The sequence below is a fragment of the Acanthisitta chloris genome, unplaced genomic scaffold, assembly GCF_000695815.1.
Source record: "Acanthisitta chloris isolate BGI_N310 unplaced genomic scaffold, ASM69581v1 scaffold13243, whole genome shotgun sequence".
NCBI lineage: Eukaryota > Metazoa > Chordata > Aves > Passeriformes > Acanthisittidae > Acanthisitta > Acanthisitta chloris.
The window spans coordinates 77,515-82,554 of NW_008665491.1; positions in this window are offsets into that span (position 1 = coordinate 77,515).

A 5,040-nucleotide genomic window follows, 5' to 3' on the forward strand; every position below is an offset into this window, starting at 1 on the left:
ACTTCTGTGAATATCGCTCTTCAGTCACATCTTTGGCAGTATCAGAACCTTAACAGGTACAAGACACATGTTTTACACATATTAAACATTTCTCAGGTTATCCACATCCTTGGGAGCATTTCCTCTGGAAAAGCCACAGCTTATTTTTTAGGATTTGTTTTAATGAAACCTGCAAAAGATACTGTCTAGGCCTTCAAAAAAAAACCCAACACCACCACCTTGGTGTGGTATCTTCAAACACAACAATTTTCTGCCACTTACACCTAGATATCAAGCAGTTTACATTCTCATTAGGGTCATGAATGACTTAAAATGTTAGAGAGATTTCACGTGTCAAGAAAACAATGCAGGCATAGGTACAAATGACAGCAGCCTAAGCAAACTGCTGCGGATACTTCGAAGGAGGGCTGACTGATCAGCTACTGAAAACTGGCCACACCGGTTTTCACGTTCTGCAACAGTCCCATTTGATGATTAGAGTAACCGACTGAACAATCTGTTGCTGTGACTCAGCAGTTTACCATATTTTTCCTTTCTACAACTTTCTCTTAGACCGAGATGAATATCCTGTAGAAGCCTCAGGGCTTAACTATACAGCTATAGATGCCCTGAGTCCTTGATTCTCCTGAAACTTTAATTAAGTGCTTGAACGTCTTTTTTCTTAATATGTTGTTTCTAGGCAGCTGCTCTCTAGCTGTGGTTCTTTTTTCTCCCAACTTTAGCGATGCTTTTATCCCTTCCTAAAGCAGAAAGATATACACATTATAAGACATGGCTGGAAGATATTTCACTCGCAGGACTTCTACCTATGTCAGGTTTCTTATCTGGGTGAGAGTATAGCTTCTTCCCCAGAGAATAGCAAAGAAGGCTGGAGCCATGTTATGTGACACCAGGAATAACAGCACTGGGTTGCTCAACTGGGGGAGAGAAAAAAAAGTCAAAAAAACCACAAACCACTTGCTTTCACCAGTCACACAATGCCTCAACACTGCAGAGACTTGCAGAAGGAAAGAAGAGCACTCCAGATCAAAGCCTGTAATTAATTATAAAGGCAAAAGCTATCACTGGAATCTGTAGGTTCCAAGAGAAAGCCAAAACATGGGTTTCTCTGCCTCCTTGGTGGAAAAAGTCTTTTTTGTGACAGAGGTGCAATTTATTCACAACTGGAAAACACTTTCATTTCAAGACGAAGAAAGTTTCTACTACTTTGGAGACTTGTAAACTCAGCTTTTCCTGTCAGAACTGAACAACTTAATTCATGAGTCGATCCTTGATTTACACTATTATTAATAGCTTTCAGACAGAAAAGCAAATTTATGCTTGAAAAGCATCAAGTCTCTTAAGAGGGGTTTTTGAGAGTAAAGGAAAGGAACTGAAGTGTCACTAAACGTGAAGACGAAAGCAGAGTAAGGCAAATCTGGCTCACTGCACTTAACTGAAACAAAGCAAATGGAATGTTTAAACACATGCAAGCCAACTTTCAGTAAGAAATCATGGGTACGTTCTTACTGTTCTCTGTATCAACAACCTTCCTTGAGGCCGCTGCTCTTCAAGAAAAAAGTCACATGCATAAATAAAGAACATCATTATAATTTCTGTGATTCTGAAAACTATTTTCAAGTCTCCTGTCTGCCAAAGCAAACAGTAAACATCAGGACCACATTTATACCCAGTAAGCAGAAACAAAGGACTAGAGTGAGATACTAAGACAAAACATTCTGCTCTAACACAGCTTGGAATGCATAGCACAGTGTAACTGTACTCCTGAAACATTAGAATAAGTAAGTCTGTATGCTCACATTTTGTGACAGATGCAGTCACAAGCATAACTGAACATGAAATAGTCACCCTTCACCAGAACCTATGTTGTAGTCTAGAAACCGTCTGGAACTAAGTCACTTCACTTCTAACAGCCATTTGCACAAAGGTCAGAGTAGTGAAACTTTATGTCCACAAATTTGCAGAAAGAAAGCACTCTCATTATCATCCTGGGGGGTGTAGTATTTCCAACAACACTACTTTTTTATCCAATGGGAAAGAAGAAGCGTCACGTTTCTGTATAATCAAGGGCAATGACCTTGAGAAAGGGATGATTTTTGCAGCATTCCAGGAGTTCAAAAGCAGGTAAAACCCAAAAACTTCAGTTTACAGTCTGAAGCACTACAGGAGGAAAGCAGATCTCGTGATGCACAGTGCAGCAAACTGATTTTCATGTTACAGATTTGAATAAGCAGTATGGACATACATCCAGCAAGTTACATGGGAAGCAATTTAATAACTGTGACTGTGATCCCCAGGAAATATTTTACAGGTCACCTACACCAAGACCTTTGGTACCCTGAATATTATTCAAGAAAGCAGCATGATGAAGGCGGGCAATTCATGCCTTGGGATGTAGTTATCTAGTTCCACTAGATAGCCTTCTACAGTGCAAGCTGCCTTCAAACAAAGGGATGCCAGATTTAGAGGTTACAGGCGCTTTTTGTTATTTCAGTCAGAAGGCTAAGTCAATCAGAAAAGCAGACACTGCTACATGAAGCCAGTAAGACCACCAAACATGCTAACCTTTATGCATACTGCTATATGTCTATGGCTGCCACTGAAATTTACCTGAAAGCTTAACAAAATGATGTGACAGTCAGACTGCCTTACCTTCCTCTCATGACTTTGCCAATATACCCTTCCTACTTCTTCCTACTGACACTCTTCTCCTACTGTATTTTTAAGCAAACTCAGACAGTGCATCAGGACTAACACTTGAACATATTTGTCCTTAAAGTCTACCAAAGCTGAATTGCAAACTCAATTGATGAGACACTGGCACAGGTTGCCCAGGGAGGCTGTGGATGCCCCAATCCTGACAGTATTCACAGCCAGGTCGGATGGAGCCTTGAGCAACCTGTTCTGGTGGGAGGTGACCCTACCCATGGCAAGAGGGCTGGGACTTGATGATCTGTAAGGTCGATTTCAACCCCTAAAGTTCTATGATTCTCCACTGGTCAAACACAGACCCAAGAAGAACCAAGCTAAAAGCACCATATTTCAACAATACATAGCACTGCCACTACAAATGAAAATTCAATACATGCTGAGTCAGAGGGATGTTACAACCATTTAATATTTCAACTTGGGGTTTTTTTGAATGAAAACCATGTAAACATTGACTGGAAATAAATCACACACACAACCTTCAAATAAAAAAACAAATACCCAAGATGATGTCATTACTCTGGGCTATAGAGAGCCAGGCCTTAACCTAAGAATGAACAGCCAAATGTAACTTTACACTTATCCATAGGTATTAAGAAAACACCCATCTTATTTGTAAGGTTTCAATATTCTTAAGAAGATCCAACTGTTGAGATTTTAGCAGCAATAAACGTCAGGTAGTGCTAGTGACTGTTTTAACACAGACGTCAGAAGTCACGTAGGCAAGTCAGTATTTACATTTCTGGCTTCTACTGAACTCTTTCATTGCCCTGCTCAAGAGAGAAATGCATTATTAGCATTTCATATCCACTACAATGGTAAAAAGCAACCTGTCAGACAGTTCTGAAAGAGGGAAATTTTTCAGAAAGGCTTGCAGTCACATTTATCATCTATCACCAATTATGACTGGGTTTTTATAGTTTGTGTCCTTTGTGCCAAAGATTTGAAACATACATGCTAGTCTGGTTAGCCACTTAAGTTTCATCATGACTGCTTTTCATAAAATAAAACCAAATCCTTTCATTTTCCAAACAGATATGAAGCAATTTGCATTCCATAATCATTTTTCCCCCCGAGAACAGAACATTTACTGCCTTAACTCCTAACATACCACCTTAAAAAGAGTGATGCAAAACCTTTTACTAACTCTGTGTTTAGTCTACACAAAAAAAACCCAGCCGACAAAACTAACAGCAAATAAATCTCTTTGTACAAACGGTCCATGTACAGGCTCAAATTCAGCTTGGTTAAAAACCACATAGTAAGCCAAGAAAATATTAGAGAAGTCACTCAAACACAGCCTCCAGGAAAAAAAAAAAAAGGACTGTCCTGTTGAAATGCCCTGTTTGTGTACAGGCTATGCCCTCATGCAGATATAAAAGCTTAGCCACAGGCATTGTCTGAAATCGGCACAACAGCCCATGTTTGCGACATGGTTGGTCTTAACAGCGAAAGAGATCGTGGTAACATTAAAAAGATTGCTACAGAACAGGCATTAAATTCAGATTTTATAGAATGTTGCTCAGTTTTTGCATCCTGCAGCATCAACAATATGTTCAGTTGTGCTCAGATACTCCAGGAGACTGCGTTTGGCATTAACAGCACAGTCAATCAGCTCACATCAGTATCTTTAAATATTAAAGCTACTGACAGCTTCTGTGAGTAATTTTTCACTGCTGACATTCGAAGGCCCTTAGCATATCACCAGATCCTGTCGTTACACAGATTATCTGGTCACGCAGCAAAGGCACATCAGATACCCCAAGCTGAGGAAGTTGGGGCTGTTCAGCCTGGAGAAAAGAAGGTTGTGTGCAGACCTCACAGCAACCTTCCAGTATCTGAAGGGGCTACAGGGAAGCAGGAGAGGGACTCTTTGCTAAGAACTGCAGTGAGGGAACAAGGGGTAATGGGTTCAAATTGAGGGAGGGGAAATTTAGGCTAGATATTAGGAAAAGGTCTTTTCCTGTGACGGTGGTGAGACTCTGGCACAGGCTGCCCAGGGTAGTAGTGGATGTCCTAACTCCGGCAGTGTTCAAAGCCAGGTTGGATAAAGCCTTGAGCATCCTGGTCTAGTGGGGAGGTGTCCCTGCCCATGGCAGGGGTTGGGACTAGATGATCTGTCAGGTCCATTCCAAGCCCTAAAATTCTGTGATAGTACAAGCTAAATATAAGTTACGACTTTGAGCTTTTCCTTGTTTCAAATCTGCAGAACTTCTGCTGGCTGACACGCTCAGCTTCGAAAGCACAGCCTGACTACGAGTTACAGCAGGGCGGGGAGGGAGGCAGAGACGACCCGCACACCTCCTCCCAGCGATGCCAGCGCCGCGGACC